We start from the raw sequence: 9,524 nt of genomic DNA on the forward strand, positions 1-9,524 counted from the left end.
CCTTGAGTCAGAGTTTTATTTTGATTATTATCTTGAAGAGAAACGATATGAACATGAATCTCAGATGGTAGAGGAGAAGTCATTATTCCAGAATAAACACAAATGCAAAACAAGTCATATGACACCAGAATAAACACAAACGCAAAACAAGTCATATGACACCAGAATAAACACAAACGCAAAACAAGTCATATGACACCAGAATAAACACAAACGCAAAACAAGTCATATGACACCAGAATAAACACAAACGCAAAACAAGTCATATGACACCAGAATAAACACAAATGCAAAACATGTCATATGACACCAGAATAAACACAAACAAAAAACAAGTCATATGACACATGAGTGAAATGTTCATTGTGAAGGCCACTAGTGTGTGAGTGTAGTGCAATTGTCAGCAGGATCGATCACATCACTCTATGGCTGCACTCGCACATGTGCTCTCTCTCTCTCTCTTTCTCTCTCTCTCTCTCTCTCTCACACACACACACACACACACACACACACACATCATCATCACTTGTACTACTATTCCCATACTCACAGCATTGCTCTCTCTCACACACACACACACACACACACACAGACATCATCACTTGTACTACTATTCCCATACTCACAGCATTGCTCTCTCACACACACACACACACACATCATCACTTGTACTACTATTCCCATACTCGCAGCATTGCTCTCTCTCTCTCACACACACACACACACACACACACATCATCACTTGTACTACTATTCCCATACTCACAGCATTGCTCTCTCTCTCTCCCTCTGCCCCTCTATCTCTCTCAATTTTCAATTCAGTTCAATACAGCTTTATTAGCATGACAAAACCACTTTGTATTGCCAAGGCATTTACTATTTATCTACTACTGTGTTTAATAGCAATCTCTCTCTCTCTTTCTCTCACTCTCTCTTACACACATACACACACACACATTGTATACACACACACACACACACACACATACAAACATACATACGTTATGTACAAACACAATTTCACACACATACATACATTCATACGCAAACACACACAAACAAACACACACACACACACGTGTTGATAAATAGTAAACGTCAGTCCAGTTAATGAGCTGCCAGACACCACTCTGTCTCCCGAGTAGAGCCTCCGTTGTTGTTTAGTAAAGGGATGTTCTAATCTGAAGGAGCCATAAATATTTCACCATCATCCTCTCTCCCTGGGCTGCGTCTGCTCCAGTTCCTCTCTGTGCTGAAGTTGTTATGCGTGGGGCTTCTGAGCATTTGGAAAAGTGATATACAAGAACAATGGCATATTTATTAGTAAGTAAGAAATCAAAATAAAAGACAGATGGGAGGAAACAATAGTCTGTGATACTGACCCAGTAATGATGTGTTTGCTGTGTGTGTGTGTGTGTGTGTGTGTGTGTGATGAGGGAAAGGAGATTTCTGAATTGCCCAGTAAACTCCACCTCAGCGTCCTACTTCTGCACCCAACTGTCAACCCCCCAGGGGTCCTAACCATAATAACATATGTGCAGTACCCCCCCCCCCCTCCCCCACACACACACACACAGAGACACACACACACACAGATATACACACACACACACAACCAACCACAATCTCATCACCCCCCCCCATTTTTTCTCATTTTCTTCATCCTTCCTTCTTCTCCTTTGTTTTTCTTTTCCTCCTGTTCTTTATTCATCACATCCTCTCCTCCCTCTGGTTTGCCCTCACCCTCTATCATCCTTCCTGTTTCATGTCTTGTGCTATCCTTCTGTCCTTTTTCTATTCCATATCCTTCATGTCATGTGTGTGTGTGTATATATATATATATGTTTGTCCCCGTATCACTTTTCTTCTTCTTTTTCTTCAAAGAAACAAAATCTTCAATGTACACACACACACACGCACACACAATCAATCAGTCAATCACTGTGCTATGTACTGATCTCCTGCAACCGATCAGCATGATGTCTTACTGCTGTGTCCTTTAATCAGCACTCATTCCCATCCTTTCTTCTGCACTGAGAGGTCTATTGTGACCCACATATACGGTTATGCATGTGGCTAAATGTTTACCTGGAACAGGATGTGATAGTGTGATATGCACATACCCGAAAAGATGCTGATATGGGACTGGGTCTGGGATTCATCCATTCCAGTCGATTCTTATTTACATCATATCACATCACAACATGCATTATTATTAGGGATGACTCATATTAGGCCTACATATTTCAAAGCATTTCTAGCTATGCCCTGGTACACAGGCATCAGGATCTGCGTACAACCATAGCCAGTTGGAGTCAGCAGTCTTTTTTTTTTTTACAGAAATTTCCCTCCCAAGCGGTTAGCGATCCATGGGGTTTAGCCTCCTAAAGGAGCCTCCGATTTCCTGCAAGAACTGCAAATAGAATGTAGAATGACAGTTTTGACACTTTACAGTTTACAGTTTACCATATATGATCTCATGTGATGCCCACTGCACAATTTAGTATGGCCCATAACAAGCTTTACGCTTTGAGGGCATACGCTCTTGAGAGGGTATTGTGTGTGTGGTAGGTTATGGCCTTCTTGTCTTGAAATGGTATTTGTCTGGCTTTTCCATTTCAACTGAAATTCTACACAACCCCATTTTACTACTGGTGTGAACTCATCCTTTGTCTTCTTTTCTGAAGGGCAGCACTTCACGGGCTCTAAGGGTGTATACTCACACTATGCACTATACACCATCCGTACTATACCCGAGTTCGTTTGACCCCCAAAGTCCAGTTTGTTTGACCAGTGTGTACCCAGATACGGTACGCTTATCTTGCCACTTGAAGATGGGCTTATGATCGCACCTGTGCAAACGATTCTAGAGCACAGCAGCTCAACCGTACCTGGGAACAGTTTGATAATGTGCAGTGTGAGTGCGGACCATGAATGAGAGAGAACCGTACTACGGCACAGTACAAGTGGACCGTGCCCAGTGTGAGTACGCCCTAAGACAGACCTAGACCTGATTAATGTGACTGGCTGAGTGGGTAAGAGCAGCTCTGACCAGGAAACACACAGCGAATGTATCAATTAACAACACTGCCATACCCACACAGTACAGCATATTACTGTTTTCTTTTTTTACTAATCAAAGAAAGACAGCGGTCGTCTGTGTGATTAAAGTACAAGCAGGGTGAGGAAAATATGTTCATGCCAACACCGACAAATAGGCCCAACAAGAGCTGCAGTAAACGTGATTAAATTCTCAATTAAAACATTTCATCTCTCCCTCCATCTCCCTCTCTGCATGCCTGCCTGTCTTTTTCTTTACTCTCTCTCTCTCTCTCTCTCTCTCTCTCTCTCTCTCTCTCTCTCTCTCTATGCACCCCACTTCAAATGTCTTTCCAATTTTGTCCTTCCCCATTCTTTCACACTAAGTCTCATTCTGATTCTCTCCATCATGTTCCATTCGTAGCCATTCAATATTAAAAACAAAAGAAGTTATGTGTTATCTGTGTTTTTATTCTTTTGCACCACCCCCCTCTCTCTGTCGCGGATGAGAAGGCAGGAGTGGGGAGCGGGCTACGGCAGGACTCCAATCTCGCCAGCCTCCCGCAGGGACGTCCTCTTGATTAATGGGGGTTTGTAGAACAGGGGGCGGAAATTGGAGACATGTAATCATTCTGAAACTGGCCCAAGCCATCATCATGTGTGTGTGTGTGTGTGTGTGTGTGTGTGTGTGTGTGTGTGTGAGTGTGGTGGTGGTGTGTGTCTTATTGTAATAGCATTTCCATGTGTTAAATTGACAACCATCCAACATAAAAGTCACAAACGGAAGGAAATGTCACAATCTGATGAGATTGCGTTCGAAAACAGCCTAACAAATTCAGGACCGTAAAATTAACCCTCTCATCCTTGCATCACAACCCCCCCCCCACACAGACACACACACAGACACACACACACAAACGCACACACACACACACCCCATCTCTCCATCTCTCCTCATGTTGTAGGCTAGTGTAGAAATAAATGAACTGAAGGCAGTCCTAGCGCTCCTCAGTAGTGATGGGCGAACGAAGCCTTGTGAAGCTTTTGAAGCTTCTGCCTGATTGTATCGCAAAATGATCCGAAGCATCAAAGCATCGAAGACAACACAGTGACATCTGGTGGTCAGCAGAAATGACAGCGGCTATGAATTCGACACGCCTGAACGAAGCTTACAACATGAACATGAGGGACAGAATGGACACATGACATGAGATGACTGAAAATTAAATAAATAAATTAGAACTAGTATAATGTTTGAATATAGCCTAGTGTGTTCAGCGTTTGAATGTACGTGTGTTCAGTCGGTTTTAACAAACTGCAGCATGAAATGCAGCCGTCTGCTATGTTCCAATTAGAATTGGATTGATGTACCATGTGACCCTTTCTACCTAATAAGTATGACGTGTGTCTATCTTGATTCAAGTCTGATGAAGAGCGTGTAGCTCGAAAACGTTCACTTGGTGAAATTAAAGAAAAAGCAAAATGGGAGCAAGTGTGCGGACATTCAATTTTGTTTTTTGATTGTCTGACCCTTTTGTCCTGCACCTGCGTTTTGGATGTGCGCACCTCTCCCTTAGCCGTCTGCTATGTAGCAATAAAAATTTACTTTAAATAAATAAAGTGTAGGCCTTATCCAATAAACTGTCATAGCCTACTCATAACCAAGAGGCATTATTTAGGTAGTGTGTTTTAGAACTAATGTTAGAAATAAATAGTTCATGAACATCCATTTTTGCTGTATGCCTACGATAGAGTAGAGGTAGCGATGAGGACGATAAATCTGGTGACGTGGGTTCAATCCCCGTGAGTCACTTTACGAGGAATTTTTATTAGGCTTATGCAATAACAAAAAATATTTGAAATTTGACTTCAAAACTTTAAAAAGTTCTTCAGCAACAATGATTGCTGAGTAACTAAGACACGTGACACAGGTTTTGTTCAATTACAGCAGTAGGCTACAGAGAATACAGCAGTGTTGCTCCTGTTGGGTATCAGCGCAGCAGCAAACTTTCGAAACCAGCAAAACCCTTCGGTGACGTTCGAAGCTTCGGACGTCACCAGTCACGTGCTTATTTCAATTTGATACAAGCTCCAACACACCGTGTCGAAACAATTTGCTTCACGGGAGTGATACAAGCTTCGGTGCCTCAGTGTCGAATGTCCCATCACTACTCCTCAGTCTAATCCCTATCCCCACTCCAAACTAAATGGATTCTTTCCCCCAGGGTAAGGGAGTACAATATCTAATTGTCTACAATAATGTGAGCTGATCATGTGCGTTTCTTAAACTCTGGCCGGTCCGCGACAAGAAAGCTACTGGCTCAGCGCGCAGGACGTCATTGCTAAAGTCAAATTATGCTAGGTGCTTCTGCATCATAGAACTGCTAACCAACAGGAAAGGAAAACAAAAAGTAAACAATCAGAAAATGTCAGAAATGTAGCACAGAAGCATCATGTGTAGTGTTCATGAGACGTGGGGGAACATGGAAGTTTCCCATTCATTTGAGGATCATTAGGCTACAATCGATTGCAGACATGCACAGACACAAAGAACGCATAGTTACTTGCACTTTAAATCTGAGTCCACATCCTAAGCATGAAAGACGCTTAAAAGTAAAGTTTGGTCTAACAACGCCCTTTTTTAGATAATAACGAGTAGAGTGTAAACTGTCATTGGGGACGTTAACAACATTAATCGGGAGTAGTTTTGAGTAAGACCAGAATATGTATTTGCAACGAATTAGCAAATAGCCTTGGGGGCAATTTGTTACTTAAAGCAACTGACAACGCTCAAAACTATGCTGCTGTGATACTGTGGAGAGGGTTCCTGCAGATGAAACAAAGTATTTTTAACATTGTTTGTGTACAGAATGGGTATAAAAAGTACAGTTTCAGTCAGTGCATTACCTTACTATTATTCCGGTCGCTGCCATCAAGAAAAAGGCCATACAACTCTCCTCCTTTTGTGTCCATTGGCAGCAGTTTGTGCTGCATGTTAGACCAAATGTTTCCTTTAATGTTCCAAAATAGTGATAAATGATGACCACATTTAGTATGACTTGTCATAAACCCTTATTCCTATTTGAAAATCAAAACTGAATTCATGTAAGTATGGATAAACATAAGTTAGATACTAATATAATCCCAGAAAATATTGAGGTATTTGTTTACATAAATATCGCACACCCCTATCCAGGGATGAATTCATGCATAAAAATCATGTACAATTACACAGAGTCATCTGAGGCCAGTGTGCACTCACTCACTCTCTTCCTTAATGTCTTCTTCTCTATCCCTTCATCACACTCTTTCTCTCACCTTCTCCATCTCTCTCTCCCTGCAAGCTTGTTCTCCCTCTTTCTCCGTCTATCTATCCCCACCTTCCTTCCCCACTCACCATCCGTCTCCCTTACCTTTTCTCTCTCTCTCTCTCTTTCTATCTGTCTCTCTCCCGACCTTATTTTGCCTCCCGGCTTGTTTCATGCACTGCAGAACTCACATGAGCAAGATGAGCATGTCAAATAGGTCCACTTATACTGACTTGACCTCTAGCTTCCCAGCTCTGGAAAACACACGTCATGTGACCACATACACACACACACACGCACACACAATAAATGAGTCACAGAGAAGAGGTTTATAAGCACAATATTTATCATACCCAGGTTTATACAAATGCATGCCTAATAATAATAATAATAATAATAATAATAATAATAATAGTCGAGGCTCAGACTTTTGTTTTTCTTTCTTGTTAACCTGACTCTTACCGTTGAGCCCTGCGGCAGAGGACAGCCTACATGTCATTAGCCATTCCATGCCAAGGAAAGTGCGATTCAGGAAACCTTCACTAATAAATTAACAATACATATAAAAACAGTAGCACAATCAAACACACACACACACACACACACATACACACACACACACACACACACACACACACACACACACACACACACACACACACACATTTACATACACCCTAAAACTGGGTAAAGAGTAGGGACAGATCATCTCTGTCATTACAAATTGATCACAATGATGAATCCAAAATAGAAACAGGAGACATAAAAGTCATGGACAGGACAGTACTGTACAACAGTGTGCAACATTCAGAAATGTACAAAAAAGGAGCGCAATAGAGAAAGGAAAGAAAACAACTCAACAGAGTTGAAGAGAAGAGAAGAGGAGAAGAGAAGAGAGAAGAGAAGAGAAGAGAAGAGAAAATGAGAGAAAAGGAGAGAAGAGAAGAGGGGAGAAGAGAAGAGAAAAGAAGAGGAGAGGAGAGAAGAGGGGAGAAGAGAAGAGAAGAGAAGAGACGAGACTGACACCAGTTCACATGAGAAAGGGGGACAGATCAGTCTCTCAGCCCTTTCTATGAACATCAGCACAGGAAGAGGAGAGCAGGGAGGAACGTAGAGCAGAGGAGAGAAGAGAGGAAAGAGGCAGCAAGGGAGAAGAGTAGAGAAAGATGAGAGGAAGAGAGATAAAGAGAGACAGAGAAAGAGAGGAGACATTCTCCACCTTCACCTCATAGCTCATGTTAGAGTCTATATTATGCAAGTCCACAAAACAACCACACAGCGAGACCATACTGGGTCTGTATGCCAAGGGGGAGTCCCAGCCTGTTGTATTGTGTGCTGTGGTGTAACACACGCACACACACACACACACACACACACACACACACAGCATGTACTCTTCTCTGAGCCTTCTATGGTCAGTCTTTTTGTTAGGGGTGTGGTTGGGTGCTTGGCCCCACTCTGCGCCACATGGGAATGGCAGTTCTAAAAATTCCACACCATCCTAAACCATCTCCGTGGAGATGCTGAATGGGGGGAATCTCTGGTCAGGAATTATCTCCAGGGAAACCTCTGTCTTAACCACAAAATGCCAGAAACTGTCATTTCTCTTTAAATTCAGAGCGCAAAATGGCAGAACACAAACATATTTCTCAAGCTGCATTTTGTTCAGGGAGAGGAGAGAGTCAATTTAATTAGTCCACACACGTTGAACGTCACCAGAAACTTCAAAGGCAGAAATGCTTTTCTTTGGAAAAAAGAAAGAAAAGAAATCCCAGAAAGTAGAACTCCCTTCGCTGAGGTCAATTCGCAGTCAGTTCACATTTAGTGCGGCTCACACAAACACCCTCGGCGACACACAAGACAGCGAGAGTCTGTTTAGCCTGCTTGAACAACGCGTGAACTCATGGCGCACACAAAGACTACTCCGCAGAGAGAAGAGACATCGCTGGACGCGAGCCAGGGCTTCTGCCATAATCCAGCCCGAGACATATGGTCCGCCACGCCACCCTGCTCTTCCTGTAGCGTCCTCAAAAGACCTCTGAAGAGATCTGGACCCAGAGCTGGACCTCATTCGGGCCACATGTGGCTGAGATACGGCCCTAATACGGCCCAGATCTGGTCCTGTAGTCGTCAACAATCTGAACCATCGCTGGCCCCTAGGTGTCCTCACATGGTATAAACATACAGTGCATGGCATTGTGGAATGGTCCTTAATCATTGTTCATTAAATTACCGCTTTTTTTGTTGGTCTTTTTTATCTCGAGTTGCTACTAAATTGGTCCCTTTGTTGTTTTTCTGTAGGCTAGGATTTTGGTGTTGGTCCTCTTTAAATAAGTCCAGTCCAAATGTCAAATGTTGAGTCTTGTGATAGTCCCATGTGGGATCATTTTAGTCCTGTATTGTCTAGTAAAGGTCATCTGTTGGTCATATGTCAGTGTAATGGTCTTTCTTCCTGGTTTTGAGCTAGGCATTGTCTCTGGTATTGATCTGGTGAGGATCTAGAGTTGGTCTTTTGTTGGTGTCGTATCGATCCGGCATCAGCCTGGCTTTGTCTGTCAAACCCACTCCACGTCTCAATCACTGTGCTAATCACTAGGCTTTTGTGAGCTTCTTGACTGAAATGGCCTACATTGAGAGCTGGACTCTCCCTTAATGAGAGAGTGCTGGCCTGCGTTGCGAGGCAGAGGTGACCAGGGGCTAATGATGAACCAGATTTCAGAGGGCACAAATGATCCGTGCTCCTTAGTCAAACAGCACGAGCCCAAGATTAAGAAAAACGTGTGCAGTAATTACTGAACACCTCAGGCTAGGCACAATTACCGTTCCAGAGTAAAGTTTTTTTTTTAACATGGTATCAGAGACGGAGAGGGAACATAGATAAAAAAAAAAAAAAAATTAAAAAAAAAACTGATTTTACATGGTAAATCAGAACTGACAAAAAACCCCAAAGGGAATGGTATATAGGCTACTAAAAGCAGTGAGATTAAAAACCTAGCTGTCTTTGTGTTTGTGTTGGAGTGGTTTGATTTGTTTGTGTGTGTAAACGGTCTGCTGCATGTTTTTTGCAGGCATTTGTTGTAAACATTACTCCCTGAAACCTTCAGTTGTCCTTAACCAACATTCTATACAGCATACAATATAACATTGGCTACATCATACAGCATACTTGTAGCCACG

Source organism: Alosa pseudoharengus, unplaced genomic scaffold (assembly GCF_046254945.1).
Source record: "Alosa pseudoharengus isolate Yale_2024_CS ecotype anadromous, Long Island Sound unplaced genomic scaffold, YU_APseudo_1.1 YU_APseudo_1.1_scf_3, whole genome shotgun sequence".
NCBI lineage: Eukaryota > Metazoa > Chordata > Actinopteri > Clupeiformes > Clupeidae > Alosa > Alosa pseudoharengus.